The sequence below is a fragment of the Mustelus asterias genome, chromosome 10 (genome assembly GCF_964213995.1).
Source record: "Mustelus asterias chromosome 10, sMusAst1.hap1.1, whole genome shotgun sequence".
Classification (NCBI taxonomy): Eukaryota; Metazoa; Chordata; class Chondrichthyes; order Carcharhiniformes; family Triakidae; genus Mustelus; species Mustelus asterias.
Window position 1 is genome coordinate 10,721,796 of NC_135810.1, and position 19,833 is coordinate 10,741,628.

A 19,833-nucleotide genomic window follows, 5' to 3' on the forward strand; every position below is an offset into this window, starting at 1 on the left:
AGGTTCATCCGAGGCTTCTGGGATGGAGGTCATGCTCTTGCTGACCTTTGGCCTAAAACGGGCATAGAATACATTGAGCTCATCGGGGAGAGTGGCATTGCAGCAGGCGATTTTGCATGCCTTCATCTTGTAGCCTGTTATGTCTTGCTGACCATGCCATAATCAGCGAGAGTGTGTGTAGCTAGCATGGGATTCTAGCTTGGTCCGGTACTGAGTTTTGGCATCTTTCATGGACCTCCTTAGATCATATCTGGCTTTCTTATATACGTCAGGGTCAGCTGACTTGAACGCCTCAGGCCTGGACTTCAGCAAGCAGTGGATATCCCTGTTCATCCATGATATCCAATTGGGGAGCACACGGATTTGCTTCTTTGGCACACAGTCTTCTATACACTGACTAATGAAATCAGTTACTGTAGTGGCGTACTCGTTCAAACTGGTCGCAGGGTTTTTAAACACTGACCAGTCCACTGACTCCAAGGAGCCCTGTAGGAGATAATCCGATTCCTCAGACCAACATTGCACGACTTTCTTTGACGGATTCTCCCGTTTCAGTTTTTGCTTATAAGCTGGGAGCAGGAGCACAGTCTTGTGGTCTGATTTACCAAAGTGTGGACGGGCGATAGAGCAGTAGGCATTTTTGTTATTTGTGTAGCAGTGGTCTCGGATGTTTGGGCCTCTGCTGGAACAGAAGTATGCTGAAGTATGTAATATCAGTCTTGGATGCTTGGTGGGACTAGTGCACAGGTTTTTTTCCCCTGCTCAGGAAAAGCCAAGGGCTGGATTGAGGCCTACCATCGAGGCACCTGCTGGCAGGCCTGGAAGTCCATTTGGGATGAATTTGTGGCGGCCATCTGAACACAGTTAGGTGGCAGCGAGCTCATGAATGTGGGGTGATCATTGGCTTGCTGCCAGATCCAATAGTTTGTGAGGGTGGATCCAATGTCACTGATGGCAATGCAAGAGCTGACACCAGGTTTAAAGGGCAGTCAGCCTTGTGTCAGAGTTGGAATATGTCTTGCAGGCTTTTTAAGAAAGCTCGGCTGCTTAAATCTCCAACAACTAGATTGCTCGAGCTCAGGAAGACATTCCAAAGATCCATGGAGCAGATTCCTGCATCATCACGCAAGATCACTGGGTGATGTTGAATGGTTCAACTGAGGTCTGAAATCTCCCAGTCCAGCAAACGGATCCTCTCCAGCATTGAAAGATGAAGAAAGACAGTGTGAGTGATTCCCGTCCCTTCCATAGCACACATATCTGTAAGGCCACTTTAAGGGCCCCTCTGTTTCTCGAAATTTTGGACCCAGTGCTTCTGGGTTCTGAATTTTCGTGCTCAAGGCACTGGCCCCTCAAGAGTGACAGCTCAGCAAGTTTTATGTGTACCGGGGTAAATCCATCTCCCTGTGACCCAGTCTCCTGGAATAACAAAGAGGTTTCTCACAATGAGGCAAGAAAGTCACATATCAGTCATCATTTTCACTGGGTGGCTTATTGAAGGCATGAGAGACACAGGTGAGTTTCACTAAAAACTGAAGTAAATCCCCGTGTTTTTTTTAGCAGGAGTTTCAGAATGGATTTCCCACACTCTGTGCGCTGCAGAATGCACTCGCATGAATCACGCTGAAAAGCAGTGGGCAGGGCCTATTCCCGCTGGAGAGGCCAGCAGCATAGTGCTGAGCGGGCCACTGTGTATGCGCTGATCTGTCAGTACCACAATTGGTGCATGCACAGTAGACCCACACTGCCGGCCTCCCAATCACTGGCCAACTTGATCGCTGCCCCTCTGACCGCCCCCCCCACAGCCGGATCGCTGGCCCTCTGGACGCATCCGTGTCCAGCCCTGACACTTCCAGCACTCGTCGATGTCCCACATCACCCTCTCCCACCCCCGGCAGCTCCGATCTCCCAATACTCCCCCCCCCCCCGCAAACACTGGCAGCTTCAAACCACTCCCTCGCAGTCCCAACATCCCCCCCTTCCACAGCCCCCACACCCCTGGCAGGCCGACCACCTCCCCCCCACTGATTGCCAGCCTCAATCACTGGCCTCCCTCCCTCTGTCACCGATACTAACCACAGAGTGACAGCGGGAACCTCCACCCCCACCCTCTGCCCCCCACCTCCCCCCCAGAGACCCTGCCCCCATTAGGCCCCACCCCATTAGGCCCCACACCTTGGCACTGCCTGATGCCTGGTAGACAGTGCCAAGGTGCCCCTGGGCATTGCCACTTTGCCCCTTGGGCAGTGTCAGGGACCCAGGCTAGCACTGTCAAGCTGGCAATGTCCAGGGATCACCAGCCTTACCTCCTGAAGGGCCTCCATGGCCTCCCTTCACTCCAGCGGGGTCGGGTCACCAGCTCCCTGCTCGTGAGGAGCTATTGTAAACCCCGCTTGAGTGAAAAACTCCTGGCAGTGGGGGGCTAGAGGTTAGCGGATCAAGAGACTTCAGTCCCAAGCCTGCTAATGATATGGAAATTATATTTAAATTCTCATTAGCATACATCATACAGCTCTATGCCAATTTCTGCCGTGGAGCTGATGGCGCTGGAAATCCAGCGCCTGGAGTCTCGCGGAGCCCATGACACCCTGCAGGGAGCCCACTAAACAGCCTCCATATGAGTCTGAGCAGGCTGGGAGAATCACCCCCGTTGAATTCCATCAATGAAGCATATCAATGGATTCCTGCCTCAAATGGGTGTTCGTCCCATCTTGTTACCTAACTGCTGCTGACTCAGCCACTTATCGTTTTCCCACAACCACAAGTCTGAGGTGTGGCCGTCCGTGTAATTTTCCATGCCCACCTGCTATTGTGCCTCCTCCAAAGGGAGCCCCAAACCCAGCGCAAGGATTGGTTTTTATTTTGTGACAATTGGTTATCAAGGATGGAAGATCTCGGTGGAAGATTGGGGTGGCTATTGAGTTGGTGTTAATATAAAGAATGTTAGTAATTATAGAGTTAATACCTGAAATTTTAATTACAGAGTATGTAAACATATGGTAGAGTTTGCAGATCTCAGCAAATACAATTTAGTTTAACAGTTTTCTGCCAATGGGAATTCACAAACAAGTTTGGGAAGCCTCTTTCCACTGATGTATGAATATTCTGAAGGCCAGGGCGACATCCACCAACCAGATTTGCAATTTCTCCGTGAATGAGATGACTAAATATCAACTGTTATTTAAATTCAGTCGTAGAGAGTTCACATTCCATCCCAGTTGTTGAGTGGACAATCAGAGAGCCGGATCAATGACACGGATTTCCAAGCCTCTGCCCATGTCAGAATGGAAGGGATGGACACAATTCCAGGATCCCCGTTTGCATTCCCAGCATTTGGGATTTTGCGGCATAAGGATGTGGTTAGAGAGCCTGCACTCAGCAACCCAGCCCTTGCTTAATCCATTGCGACACTCAGCATCGTGGACCCCTCCTATTTTCATGGAGTCAGCCACATTTTGACAAGAGATGCAGTTCACGACACCTCAAAGGAGCAAACCATATCCTGGATTCGGGAACATTTTGACAGGGGACTTTAACCATAAACCCCCATGCCCCATCCATTTCATTTCCATCCCCTCAAGCCACCTCCATGTCCTTCATATTCCCCGTTCCCCCTCCACGTCCACCACGCACCTTCAAAATGTCTCCATTACCATCCCAAAGCCCCCTGCATTCTCCATACCCACTGACCCAGTATTCACTATGTACAAAACTAGTGAGCCATATAATAATTCTTTGAAATGCTCATGAAAAAAGAGACACATTAAAAAACTACCTTTGAAAAAACCAGCTTCACTTACAATGTTATCGAAGTCTCAGTCAGTCACAGTCATTCATAACATCAATAACACAAGCTTTATGCCCACTTTACCCCTCTTCATCTGAATCAAATAATCGTACAGGCATTGAAATATCAAATCAAAGAAACAATAGCTTATTATAACCTCATGAAGATGTCAATCAATCAAAGTTAATGCGCCTCTGTTGGTCATCTGTTTCTGTTGATACAGTTCCCAATGACCTCATTATGAATGCATGGCTGAGCTCCAAGACTCACTGATTGAATTAGCTGACCAGGGGCCTGGTTATACAGATTAAAGGATATTGTTAGTTTAAGAGCTTCATTCTTTCCCTGCTGGTATCCACCCAGGGGTGGGCATGCGACTCCTCCCCATATGGGAGCGTGAGAAGTGGGTTGCTTATGGGTTTTCAGGAAAGGTCCCTCATTCAAAGGCACTCAACTGATCAATGAAAGCTGTTATCCTTCTGTCTTCCTTCCACACATCCCACCTCCCCAATGCCCCTGCACACTGAAAGAGTGGCAGTGAAGGTGGAAAAAAACCCTTAAATGGCCATTGATTAGCCATTTAAAGGCCTTGAAAGACCTACAGGTGGGTACGCTGGCTGAAGGGACAGGTCAGGGGTGGGCAGGAAGGTGGTGGACTGGCCACCCACTTTAGTTTTCATGACTCCCCTCCCCTCAAACCCCAGCTTCAGATATCCTGGCATGGATGGGGGGAGAAGTGGGGGAATGGGGGGGTTGACATTAAATCCACCCATTGTTAAAATCTTGCACAGCATTAGTACTGCATAGCATAAAGAGTCATGCAAATACTGTGTAAAAATATCTCCATTACATACAGCTAACTATGTGAAACAAGTTTTCCTCACATTGTAATGGAGATACCTACATAAATCATACATTAATTTTCTACCCAGTAATTTATTTGTCCAGTTGTTGAAAATACACATTTGTAGGCTTATGGATCTTTTAATTTTGTGATTGTCTTTTCAGCCCAGGCCTATATTATTACTTTATTATTGTTGGCCTCCTGGGTTAAATAGCAGCTTCTGGAATGTCTGTGCAGTCACATGCAGTGCTCTTTTTATCCTACTGATATTAATATGTTTAGACTGCGAATGCCAATTGCTTCAAATAGAAAACTTTCCCTTCCATGTATGCTTTAATTGTGTTTACGTATAATGGTATTCAGAGCAATGAAATCACAAAGCAGAAGTATACAGAGAATTTGCCACACATTGTGGTGGATAAAATAATGGGTGACACAGTGCTGTTGCCTCACAGCGCCATGGACCCGGGTTCAATTCCCGGCTTGGGTCACTGTCTGTGTGGAGTCTGCACGTTCTCCCCATGTCTGCGTGGGTTTCCTCCGGGTGCTCTGGTTTCCTCCCACATGATGTGGAGATGCCGGCGTTGGACTGGGGTAAACACAGTAAGAAGTTTAACAACACCAGGTTAAAGTCCAACAGGTTTATTTGGTAGCAAAAGCCACACAATCTTTCGAGGCTCTGAGCCCCTTCTTCAGGTGAGTGGGAATTCTGTTCACAAACAGAACTTATAAGACACAGACTCAATTTACATGAATAATGGTTGGAATGCGAATACTTAGTTGTAAGTATTCGCATTCCAACCATTATTCATGTAAATTGAGTCTGTGTCTTATAAGTTCTGTTTGTGAACAGAATTCCCACTCACCTGAAGAAGGGGCTCAGAGCCTCGAAAGCTTGTGTGGCTTTTGCTACCAAATAAACCTGTTGGACTTTAACCTGGTGTTGTTAAACTTCTTACTGTGTTCCTCCCACATCCCAAAGATGTGCGGGTTAGGTGGATTGGCCATGCTAAATTGCCCCTTAGCGTCGGAGGGACTAGCTAGGGTAAATGCATGGGGTTATGGGGATAGGGACTGGGTGGGATTGTGGTCAGTGCAGAGTCGATGGGCCAAATGGCCTCTTTCTGCACTATTGGATTCTATGATTCTGTGAATATAATTACTGATGTTTCAACTTGCATCAAAATTAACTACACAAACTGAAATGGTCACAACTGTTTTTTTAAATGAGCTTCCAACATATGGCCAGAATTTTACTGGTACACCCACCAGGGACACGGTTTTTACGAATTTTACCGTGCAGCCCCTTATAGGATACGAAAGAAGAGTTAATCATCCAGCTCTTCCTTTAGAAAGGCAGATTTACAGCAGTTAAAGGCTCCAGGTGCGTCAGCTATGGCTCAGTTGGCAGCACTGTTATCTTCGAGTCAGTCGTTGTAAGGCTCACTATAAAGGCTTGAATACACAATCTAACCTTATCCTGGAGGGAGCACTGCACTATCAGAGTGTGATAACCTCCATGAGTTTGATGGGGAAATTCTAATAAGTGATCTCCTTGTGGGGCTTGTTGCCTTGGTAACAGGTAATGAATTGCCCAGGGAGAACTCTTCAACTGAGTCCTTTATAAGGCAGACACCGGGGAAGGGTCTGCAGAACCTTTGTTCCATTTGGGATGTGTGTATGTACATCATGGAGTAGTGGCTTTGTTTTGTGTTTAATAATAGATACTGTTCCTTTCCCGTTGGGTTTCATGAGTTATTTTGCGTCTTTTGATGAGTTATTACACTGAGGTCCCATCTGCTGGTAAACATAGAATTATAGAATCCGTACAGTGCGGAAGGAGGCCATTCAGCCCATTGAGCCTGCACTGGCAACAATCTCACCCAGGCCCTATCCCCATAAACCCCCCATATTTACCCTGCTAGTTCCCCCTGACACAAAGGGACAATTTAGCTTGGCCAATCCACCTAGCGCATCTTTGGACTGTGGGAGGAAACCGGAGCACCCAGAGGAAACCCACGCAGACAACGTGTAAACTCTGCACAGGCAGTGACCCAAGCCGGGAATTGAACCCGGGTCCCTGGCGCTGTGAGGCAGCAGTGCTAACCCACTGTGCCACCATGCCGCCAACAAACATGAAAGATTTCAAGGCCCAATTCAAAAGGAGAATTGGGGTACGGTGGTTATCCTTTATTTTTCCAACAACCATTCTATTTTCTGGACTTAATGGTGACTGCATTTTGGAATCGTCTCCATATGCCTGAAGAATCATAAATTCTTCCCCATTTGAAACACTTATGATTTATATTTACCAGACTGTTGAATATTAGAAACTGGATTAATATATATTCCTCAGTTAGCATCATAAAAAAAGACAGATTATCCAGTTATTATCAGATGGCTATTTGTAGGATCTTACTGTGAGTAGATTGATTGCCATGTTTCCCATGATAAAACAGTGACTGCACTTCAGAAGTATTTCATTGACTGTGAAGCGCTTTGAGAAGTCCTGTGCTCCTGAAAGGCACTGGTCTTTTTAACTTGCAGGATTACAGCTGCATTTCTGCTTAATTTATGAAATGATTGTGTTGAAAGTCTAGGGAGCTTACAATAACATATCACCACTAATTATTGTAATAAGCGCGCAGGATTAATAACATAGCTTTTGTATAATTTACAATGAAAGAGAAGCATCTGCTGTGTTTGGCGCACTTTGCATACTGTACTTCACATCGGCTCCAGCCTAGCACTGCAGATAATGAAAGGTTTCTGGGCTAATGGGAACTTTATTTGCAAGAGAAAACACACAGAATAGACGCGGTCTCCCTTATAAAGTATATTCCGTGATTCCTGGATGGTCACCAGCCCTGAAACCTCTTGTGTCAAAGGCATTTCTTGACATAAAATTCACAGTGAACGCACCTTTTTACAAATAAAACAAACGTGTCCTGTTCAACCAGTAGTAGATTTAATTAAAAGAAAGCAACTGAATGCTAAATACAAGAACCTTGACAGCAATGATATACAATGCCAGCTGAAAGTTATTGGCAAAGATGGAGAAAAAAATAGTAAGGGTGAATCAAATCCAAAACTTTCCCAGCATTACGAAATTCCTCTTTACTATTTAAAGCAACCTTCTTGCAGATGTGCTGTCTGGCCGTTTGGTTCCTTTTTTTTTAACCCCTTGACTTTTTTTCCCCCAGCTTTAACGAAAGATTCAGAATAATAATTAGATGTATGCTTTCAATGAAACTTAAGATCACACGGCAGCTTCTGCAGCTTCGGGCTTTGACTTGTATTTACATCATCGTCGTTCCAATCGTCATGAGTCAAAATTACATTCTGCCAACATTAAGTCATTTTCACATCCGCACAGTTTTCAATTTCAACAGACTGGAGTCATTAGTAAATATAAGGCGTCTCAGATAGGAACTGCTATAATTATATTTATGGTTCTCATTCTGAGAGAGACACTTCCAAAAGGAAATTCCAGTTTTCGGGTCAAGAAAACAATTTTGAATCAAGTGACTGTTGAAAGAGCAGATAGCAACAGCAGCGCAAACCGTTGTGTTGCGGAGGGAAGTAAACTGGGTCAGGAAATATTTGTAAATGTCGATAGCAGAAAGGATCTAACTACTTCAATTATGAAGAAATGGCAAAGAGAACAGCAAAAAAAAATGATTTGATAAATGGCAGTTTTTGACAAAGCTCTTCCTAACTGTAAAACAATTTCACAAGGTGCCCCCAAACCACACTGTTATCACGTTGGCGCAACTAGAAACATGAGCCTTCTTTGAATTTAAGTTCAATTTGGGAAAACAGGAAAGGAAAATGTAACCATGTGTGTGTGTGTGTTCTTGCATAAATGCCGTGGTTTGTGGTTTAATTTTCAACATAGTTTTCACAGCCAAGCGAAGGAAATAAGATCAATCCCCGTCAGTCACAACTCCAATTCTGTTTTGTGCAGTTGATTCTGTAATTCATTTACACGGAACGGATCCAACGCAAACACTCGATGTTGTCCTTCAGAACCTAATGAGATATTTCCCTCCGAAAAAAAAATTTCTTTCTCAGGAAGATTCCAGATAATTAGTTAACTTCGCAGCCATTAGTCAAGCGGCAATTGCAGATTTAAATGACTGATCAAAAATGAGTTGTAATTTATGGCGAGCTACATTTTCATTAAAAGCTTTTCATTGGTTTATTTCTCACGGTTATGTGCACAAAATAAATAACTCAAACTTATGTGGCATGAATGGCAGGCCTTTCTTTTCTCGTCCACTTTTGGAGCTTTTAAAAACAGGGAATGATTTTTCCCTCGGTAATTTCAACCTTGACTTCCGATCATGCAGAAAATAGCATTGAAGGCTTTAAGTTGCATCGCCTGCTATCCATGTGCAAATCTAACATGGATTTAACACGGTGGTAAATCTTTAACTCTGGTCAGACTAAAGAGCATCCATTTGCCCTGGCACAAAAGCAATTTACTGCGAATGCTAGAAATCAGAGATAAAATCAGAAACCACTGGACATACTCAGATGTGGAGAGAGAAACAGAGTTAACTGGCTGTGGTAAAGCACTGTTAGCTTATTACCTGCATATGTGACATGCCTGGACACATCCCTGCCGACCCTACCCAAGACTCCTCCCCCCCCCCCCCCCCCCGCCCAGGTATAAAGGCAACTGCTCCCCACCCCCCTGCCTCAGTCTAGAACAGTTCATCGGCATGGGTGTGCTCCAAGTCTTTTGCAAATAAAAGCCGATTTGTTCTTGCAGACAAACTAGTCTTTGCTCGATTGATGGTGCATCACTAGCAGGATTTTCAGGCCCCTTCCCCCCCACCCCCGCCCCCTTGCCCCCCCACCCCCGCCCCCTTCCCCCCCATCCCTGCCCCCTTCCCCCCACCCCTGCCCCCTTGCCCCCCACCCCTGCCCCCTTGCCCCCCCACCCCCACCCCTTCCCCCCCACCCCGCCCCCTTCCCCCCATCCCCGCCCCCTTTCCCCACCCCCTTCCCCCCCACCCCACCCACTTCACCCCCACCCCACCCCCTTCCCCCCACCCCCGCCCCCCCACCCCTTCCCCCCTGCCCCCTTCCCCCCACCCCCGCCACCTTCCCCCCCACCCCTACCGCCTTCCCCCCACCCCTGCCCCCTTCCCCACCCACCCCCGCCCCCCCACCCCCTTCCCCCGCCCCCTTCCCCCCTACCCCCACCCCCTTCCCCCTCTACCTCCGCCCCCTTCCCCCCCCTACCCCCGCAGCGGCTTAATCTAGAATTCCTACAGTGCAGAAGGAGGCCATTCAGCCCATCAAGGCTTCATCAACAATAATCCCACCAAGCCCCCATCCCCGTAACCCCATGTATTTACCCTGCTAATCCCCCTGACACTAAGGGGCAATTTAGCATGGCCAATCAAACTGACCTGCACGCCTTTGGAGTGTGGGAGGAAACTGGAGCACCCAGAGGAAACCCATGCAGACATGGGGAGAACGTGCAAACTCCACACAAACAGTAACCCAAGGTCGGGAATCGAATCCAGGTCCCTGGCATTGTGAGACAGCAGTGCTAACCACTGTGCCACCACGCTCCCCTAGTGGCGGGTCAGTCAAGCCACATAAAATGCCCTAGACATCGGAGGCACTGGAAGATCCTGTGTCAGCCAATGGCAAGCCACTTCTGCTGCTGGGAAAAAAACCTTTGTGGTGAGGGGCGGGGGGTGGGGGTAGAAATTCTCACCCCACATTTTGGATCAATGACCTTTAATCAGAACTCACTTCTGTTCAGGACCAAAGGCCCATTCACCTGAAATGTTAACTCTGTTTCTTTCTTGACAGAATGAACCTGACGACTTGGTCAGGAAAGATCCATTCAAATAGAAAGTAGGAGGACACCAAGCCCCTCGAGCTGGTTCCATAAATCAATAAGATTATGGATGATCTGTATATTAACTCCGTCTACCTTCCATGGTTCTCTAATCCCTTACCGATGGAAGGGGGACTGTTCAAACTGCACTGACTTCCTCTTTCATAGAAACATAGAAACACGGAAGATAGGAGCAGGAAGAGACCATTTTGCCCTTCGAGCCTGCTCCGCCATTCATCACGATCGTGGCTGGTCATCCAACTCAATAGCCTAATCCTGCTTTCTCCCCATAACCTTTGATCCCATTCGCCCCAAGTGCTTTATCTAGCCGCCTCTTGAATACATTCGCCTGTCTTTAAGCAGAAGGTGTTTTGAATTAGTTTTTTAAAAAGATGGTGGCAAGTTTTCCTAATCCCTCGGTTTATGAGATCCGAATAATCCATAGCAAACTCAAATTCAGTATTAGTTTAAGAGTTGGAAATAGTTATATTTTTAGTGCTGTTTTTATATTTGTCGTGGTGGATTTTGTTTCTGTATCATCGGAACCCAACAAACAAAGGTCTGACAAAGGTTAGAATTTAATAAGAAGTGTGTGGTTCCTCACGGCAGGCCTAAAGTAGGCGTCACTCTGCTGACATGCTTGGGCAGCACAGTGGTTAGCACTGCTGCCTCACAGCACCAGGGACACGGGTTCGATTCCCAACTTGGGTCACTGTCTATATGGAGTTTGCACGTTCTCCCCGTGTCTGTGTGGGTTTCCTCCGGGTGCTCTGGTTTCCTCACACATTCTGAAAGACATGCTGGTTAGGTGCATTTACCAAACAGGTGCCGGATTGTGGCGACTCGGGGAATTTCACAGTAACTTCATTGCAGTGTTAATGTAAGCCTTACTTGTGACTAATAAATAAATTTTAAATGCTTGGTATGACTCCTGCTCTGCCCAAGATTGCAACAAACTACAAAAGGTTGTGAATGTGGCCCAATCCATCACGCAAACCAGCCTCCCATCCATTGACACTGTCTACTTCCTGCTGCCTCGGAAAAGCAGCCAACATAATTAAGGACCCCACACACCCCGGACATTCTCTCTTCCACCTTCTTCCTTCAGGAAAAAGATACAAAATTCTGAGGACATGTACCAACCGACTCAAGAGCAGCTTCTTCCATGCTGCCAACAGACTTTTGAATGGACTTATCTCGCACTAAGTTGATCTTTCTCTACACCCTAGCTATGACTGTAACACTACATTCTGCATTCTCTCCTTTCCTTCTCTATGAACGGTATGCTTTGTCTGTATAGTGCTCAAGAAACAATACTTTTCACTGTACACTAATACATGTGACAATAATAAATCAAATCAAAATGACTGGAGTCACAGTGTGCCCAATCACAATGTAAATTTTAAGTAGGTGTGGTGGGTACATGTCCCACATGCAACCACAAGGCATGGGGCATTCAGGAAGCATCCCCCTGGCCATTAGATGCATCAATTCCAGGAAAAATCCAATCTCTGTAGATAGGGAGAAGTGGTGCTGATGGGAGAACTGTCCATCAACCTGCAGGCCCACTTTTAGTATTTTCTAGCGACGCACCGTCTACAGCAACTGTCCTCCCCTGCCCATGGCACCATTCATCGGTTCACCCCCATCACTCCCCCAGCCACAGGCCGAGGTGGTCAAAGCCAATAGTGCCAACCAGCAACCTCACTTCAGCGGATGAGGAACAACCAGAAGACACACCAACATCTGCCTCTCCCTCATCCCCCACCAGCTCATTCACACTGATGTGGGAATCCAAGGATTTTTGTATAGAGTTGTGGGTGATCACTGCACAGACACGCCCCTGTTGCTGAGGAAGGCTGTGTCAGCTGAAGTCCCTGATGGTGGGAGGACTGTTGGAAGACCAAGGCTGGTGAAGAGCCGCAATCTGGTCCCAAACACAATAAGCCTACTTGAGATGTAGGGGCAAGTAGAAGAATGTCCAGCAGAGCTGTCGGACACTATGTGGAACCTTGCGCACATGATGGCAGAGGTCAGCAATGCCTTGACCTCTGCCATGACTCTGGCATGTGAGTGCCTGGGTTTCTACATGGTGACAGCCAGGGACAGCCCAGGTCTATCATATGACTCATATGTGCAAGGAATTACATTCTACCACTCTGGCCATGAGCTCAATACAGCAATGGCTAGGCAAGGAGGGGGGGAGCTGGGCACCTGGACTGCTTTCCAGACATCCATTCTTCTCTGGGAGTCAGAGAGGTGCCGCTGTGCACTGAGGGGGAGGAGTAAACATAGAAACGAGAAAGTGGAGTAGGCCACTCAGCCCTTCGAGTCTGCTCCGTCATTCATTCTGATCGTGGCTGTTCATCAAATTCAATATCCTGATCCCACCATCTCTCCCCTCCCCCCTCCCCCCCTCCCCCTGCCATATCCCTTGATGCCCCAGGAGCTATATCTAATTTCTTCTTGAAATCACACAATGTTTTGATCTCAACTACTTTCTGTGGTAGTGAATTCCACACATTCGCCACCCTCTGGGGGAAGAAATTTCTCCTCACCTCAATTCTAAAAGATTTCCCCCTTTTCCTCAAACTCTGACCCCGAGTTCTGGACTCCCCCACCATCGAGAACATGTTTTTCGAATCTATCCTGTCTAATCCTGTTTCTATGAGATCCCAGACCACCGCAGAACCTCCTCTCAGGACACCCCCAAGTGAGTGGCTTCTCCTCATCCCTTCTGCCATTGACCCCCCCACCGTCTCCAGTAGGTGAGACCATGGCGGAGGTACAGAGACTGTAGATGAAAACTTAAGCATGTATGAGACCACAAAGGTGGCATGAGTGTTATAAAAACATTCATTTTGTCACATGTAAAAAATGTACTCTGTACAGGTTTCACTTTATTCTCGCGTGTGCCATCATCTGGGATTAGTTCAGTCGAGAATTAACTATACTGGCCTACTTCATGTTTGGCACATATTGCTGGCTACACGGTTGTTAGGGACATTTCCTTTATTGTGGAAGAAACAATGTTATTTGTTTGTGCGTCAGGTGGTGTCCAATGTTGTACTCAACAGTCTGTGGGACTTAAGTAAAGTTTATTTATTAGTCACAAGTAGGCTTAAATTGACACGGCAATGAAGTTACTGTGAAAATCCCCCAGTCACCACATTCCGGTGTGTTCAGGTACACTGAGGGAAAATTTAGCGTGTCCAATTCACCAAACCTGCACATCTTTGTGCCACCGTGCCGCCCACTACATGTTGACTAAACATGTAGGGTCAGCTGGGCTCACTTTATAAAGAGGGTTAAGGAGATTGTCCAAGATTACTCTTATTCCTGCAACTGTTTTAGGTGCACTTACAGCCCTGTAACAGTGTAGGATTAGAATCCTCTGTCATGGTACGCCAATTGATGTGTGTCCATGTGTGAAACGGATGACCTTGGGAACAGTATTCACTACAGCATGTGCGTGAGACAAAGGTTTGTTCTCTTCGCTTTTCCAAGTGGCAGAGGATGTTGGTCCAAAGGTAGCTCCTGGAGAGAGGTTAGCAGGGGTTGGTAGGCATCCTCAGCAGGCAATGGAGTTCCAGAAATGGAACCATGATCAAGTAGATACCTCAATCTTGGCCGAATCAGGTGTATAAAAGGCTTATCCTGGCATCCCTGGTATGCCTCTTCACGGCTCTGGCATCCACTAGAGGTTCATTGCACATTTATGGCATCTTCCTCAGGTTCATCTAATTCATTCTCTTCTCTCCCTCGTGCCCTGGTTCTATATGTTGTATGGCCAGATTGATGTGGAGTTGCCGGCGTTAGACTGGGGTGGGCACAGTAAGTAGTCTCACAACACCAGGTTAAAGTCCAACAGGTTTATTTGGTAGCACGAGCTTTCAGAGCGCTGCTCCTTCATCAGGTGAGTGCAGGATTTGTTTCACAAACAGGGCATCTGTAGACACAAACTCAACTAAAAGACAATGGTTGGAATGCAAGTCTCAACAGGTAATCAAGTCTTTACAGGTGCAGACAATGTGAGTGGAGAGAGGGTTAAGCACAGGTTAAAGAGGTGTGAATTGTCTCAAGCCAGGAGAGTTAGTGAGATTTTGCAAGGCCAGGCAAGTCATGGGGGTTACAGATAGTGTGACATGAATAGGTTACGGGAATAGGTTCTGGGTGGGATTGTGTTTAGTGCAGACTCGATGGGCTGAATGGCCAGATTGTGCCGTGCACAGCAGACCACAACACTGCTTGGAAATTAGGGTGTGGAGATGCCGGCGTTGGACTGGGGTAAGCACAGTAACTGTATTCTGTATTCTGTAACTTGATTTCTGTGTCTGTGCACTGTTGGAGAACAGATATCCACTCCATCTGACGAAGGAGCTGTGCTCCGAAAGCTTATGGTATTTGCTACCAAATAAACCTGTTGGACTTTAACCTGGTGTTGTGAGACTTCTTACTGTGGAAATTAGGGGCCAGAATTTCACGTTCGTCCCCAGGCAGGTTTTTAGACGGTGGGAGAGGGTAGAGACTGGTGGGGTGGGGTGGGTGTGGTGACATTGAAATTGCAGGGAAGGGATTCGCTCTAGGTCCACACCTATCCCGGCCTCACAGCGATTTTACCTTGGGGCAGGCAAGGCTCAAACGGGAAGCCCCCTTGCCTGAATTGAGACCCTTAAGTGACCAACCACTGGGCATGAAAGGAATGTTTCTCTGCCAGCCTCAATCTTTAGGCTGGCGGATGGATGAAAGCTCTGTGGTGGAAACCCAAAAACAAAGATCTCAGGTGGCAAGCACCATTTCTGACTTAAAACCAGGTGATCTCAAGATCTCCCTCAACCCCCTGGCCTATCCCCTCAATCCCCAATCACCCGCTCCCCCTTGTGGCCCCCAAGGCCTTTGCTACCCTCCATGCCCTGGGGCATCCTTACACTTACCCACGTCTCCATTTCCTGGGCTTTCGTCTCCATGCAGTTCCTCTTTTGGGCCACTGCAGTGCTGTTGTTGCAGCAACTGGAGATTGGCCGACAGCTCTCCAAGGCAGGACTTCCTCCCGAGTGAGGGGCGGAAGTCCCACTTATTACCAATAAACACTCATTTGAGAGCAGATTGGCTGCGGGGCAGCTGGAGTTGACAGGAATTTTCTTTTTCATTCATTCGTGGGACATGGCCGTCACTGGCTGGCCGGCATTTATTGCCCCTTGGAGGGTAATTGAGAGTCAACCACATTGCTCTGGCTCTGAGGTCACATGTGGGCCAGACCAGGTAAGGGTGGAAGATTTCCTTCCCTAAAGGACATTAGTGAAACAGATGGGTTTTAACGTGTTCCCCGCCATCCCAAAAATTCAGTCCAAACATTACGCATTAATTACATAGAAACAGAGAAACTAGAAGCAGGAGTCGGCCTTTCAGCCCTTCAAGCCTGCTCTACCAATCATTTTGATCATGACTGACCATCAAATTCAATATCCTGATCCCCCCTTCCACCCCATATCCCTTGATCCCTTTCGAGCTATATCTAATTTCTTCTTGAAATCAGACATTTTGCCCTCAACTACTTTCTGTGGTAGTGAATTCCACACATTCACCCTCCTCTGGGTGAAGAAATTTCTCCTCACCTCAGTTCTAAAATTTTTACCCCTTCGCCTCAAACTATGACCCCTAGTTCTGGACTCGCCCACCGTTGGGAACATTATTTCTGAATCTACCCTGCCTAACCCTGTTAGAATTTTATAAGTTTCTATGAGGTCCCCTCTCATTCTTCTAAACTCCAGTGAATATAATTCTGGTTAAATGCTTTACCTCTTCACATGAAAAAGCAAGCAGGAAAATTATTTGATGATCAATACCGACTGAGCACCATAAATCCTATTTCAAAATGTCTAATGAAAAGATAATTTGCTTGCTTACAGATAGTGGAGGCCAAGGACAACAGTTACCCAATTAATTTCCTGATTAATATCCGAATGTGTTTATTCCGACTATGCCAGATTTACATGCCGGAACTCTACAGCCCCGGCCGCCATGTAATCGGAACGGGCGAGGGGCAGACAATGTCCATTGACCTTGGGTGGGATTTTTCAGTCTCAGGTCGAGCAAGACCGTAAAATCCCGCCCACAGTTGCTACATAACACAGTGGCAAAAATAATCTGTTTGCATTGTGCACTTACTTACGCAATCCTTTGAAATTGTTACCATCTTGTGTTCCCTTATCTTTTTATTTTAGGAATTGACATGATGTAGTGCTAGATATGTGCTTTAAAACAGATGTAGCTGATGTAACCCATCCAATCTGTAGCTGGATTTAGATATTTTTTACCTCTGATCTCATAACCCTTAGATTACTAAATTCCGTTGCAGCTATCAAAATACATTAATACATTTTTCTCACATGACAACAAGTGAAAACATAGTTTTGCATGCTGAATACCTTGGGAAAATATGTCGAGTGACAATCCATTCTAGTGCTCACCGAATAAATTACAGTGCTTCTTAGTGCAGTAAAAATGTAAGTGCTGGCAATTTGGGTGTGAAACTGGGAAATGCTAGAAATTCACAGCAGGTTCTACTGAAGGGCCACGTCTGGAGGGCGAGTCCATTTTTCTTTTCCATAAATCAAGCTGGTGGCATTTCCAGCACTTTGCGTTTACCTGACATTTACTGCACGAGCTTAATACTTCTGTTGTCTCCTGCTGAACCCATCACACAATTACACGGGGAATGTGATAATTAGGAGAACCTTGTGGAAGAATTACCACGCCATTGAGTTATCCCGCCACATGCCTTGAGCGCAAGGGAAGTGTGACTGGATTGTACCATTTGGGGCCATCAGTTTAATCTAACTTGTACAGTCCTCAGTGTTTACACTGTGGGTGTGCTGCAAGTGAGAAATTGCCAATAATTCATTCTATTTATGCATAATATTCATGAGGGTTGATATTTCTGGATTTTCTAAAGGTGAAGGAGAAACAGGCAATTGTTTTGAATCTTTGTAGTTGATTGTATTTATTTATTCTGTTACTAATTAATATTTTTTCCAGTGATGTTTATGAGTCCCTTTCCCAAGACAATTTGCATCATCACCATGAAGCCTAGGTAACAAAGTAACCAATTAAAAATTAGCCTCCACTTCTCAAATCACTTGTGTTGACATGAAGCCTGAGAAGTCGGCAGAGATGATAAAACATGTATCATGAAGCAAGGTGATCAGATAATGAAGTTGTATAGTCAATCTAAACCTTCAAGCACAAGGGGCGAGATTCTCCGGCCCCCAGCCACGTGTTTCCCGCCGGCAGGGGATGATGTGTTGCTTGCTAGCGGCGGGATTCTCTGGCCTCCCTTCGCTGTCAATGGGAATTCCCATTGGCATCACTCCATGCCAGTGGAAACCCACAGGCAGGGGTTTTTGATTTGATTTGATTTATTATTGTCACATGTATTAACATACAGTGAAAAGTATTGTTTCTTGCGCGCTATACAGCCAGAGCATACCATTCATAGAGAAGGAAAGGAGAAGGTGCAGAATGTCATGTTACAGTCATAGCCAGAGTAAGATCAACCTAGTGTGAGGTGGGTCCATTCAAAAGTCTGAAGGCAGCAGGGGTGCACTGCCGGCGGGACCAAGAATCCCGCCAGCAAGAACGGCCGAGGCCAATATTCGGGAAATGACATTCGCACATCCCTCTTGCCTTTGATTTTTTTGTTTGAAAGACTCCTTGCATTCCCTTGATGACTCCAGTTGGCAGTTCCTCTGTGCGCTGTAGGGAATGTACAGGGCAATTTCAAATTTATAAATCAGTTTCTCATTTTGTCAAAACCCCATTATTGTCTTTTTTTCAATAGTTAGCCAGTCAAAATATACAGATCTATTTGCATAAATTACCTGTGATACCCCTTTCACTCTTCTCTGTTATTCCAAAGTCTCTAAACTTTGGAAGTTGGAAACTCCAGAGTTGGTCCACTTTAGCTGACATGCATACTTCTAATAGAATAAGTCAAACGTCCTTCCATTATGTTTCTCTCACCATCTTGTTACACGGTGTATTTCTTTGGATATCAGTAAGAAACGTTTGTGGAAATAGTGACAACTGAGAACTTTCTTTTGTTAAACAAACAAATAAAAATATTTATTAAATTTTATTAGTGTCACAAGTAGGCTTACATTAACACTGCAATGAAGTTACTGTGAAAATCTCCTGGTCGCCATACTCTGGCACCTATTCGGGATGTGGAGATGCCGGCGTTGGACTGGGGTGAACACAGTAAGGAGTCTAACAACACCAGGTTAAAGTCCAACAGGTTTATTTGGTAGCAAACGCCACTAGCTTTTGGAGCGCTGCTCCTTCGTCAGGTGAGTGGGAGATCTGCTCATAAACAGCAAACAGGGCATATAAAGACACAAACTCAATTTACAGATTATTATTACTTATTAATCTGTAAATTGAGTTTGTGTCTTTATATGCCCTGTTTGCTGTTTATGAGCAGATCTCCCACTCACCTGACGAAGGAGCAGCGCTCCAAAAGCTAATGGCGTTAATTACCTATTCGGGTACAATGAGAGAGAAATTAGCATGGCCAATTCATCTAACCAGCACGTCCTTCGAACAATGGGAAGAAATCAGGCGACCCGGAGGAAATCCACGCGGACATGGGGAGAACATGCAGACAGTGACCCAAGCCGCGAATCGAACCCGGGTCCCCAACACTGTGAGGCAGCAGCGCTGACCACTGTGCCATTTCTGTACACTTGCCATGGTTCCTTAGTTATTCCACATCATTGAACTTGAAGGTCTGCTGAAGTTTACATTTTGTAGTCAATGTCATGTTAACTCTCGGCATTAATTTCTGTATTGAAACATTGGCTTTGATGGCTAACTACAAACATCTGTATCCCGATTGAAGTTGCATTTGTGCATCCCTCTGGCCTTTGATCTTTTTGTTTGAAAGATCACGCTTTTTTCCATGATTTCTCCAGTTGTTTGCAGCAGATGAGAATACATCTGCAGCGTTCTTGCTGCAGGAACAATACTCTTTGAACAAATAGAATCTGCCAATGGACAAAATGGCCCCTCGATAAATCAAAACAGGTTCTGAATTGTTTTCAGAAGTACGCCACATTTGGGCTGATTTCAAGTGAGTTGTTTTCCCTTTGTGAATTGGAGATAGTCACCGAGTATTTACATTTCTACTCTTTCAGACTTTCTGAAAATTGAAAGCTTTTCAAAATATGTGCATCCATTACACAACAATAGCAAGAACACTGGTCCCTTAAGAGCTTTGATTGCAGAAAAAAAATGCTTTTAATCTTTGTTTGTTGGGAACCAAATAATATAAAAGAGCTT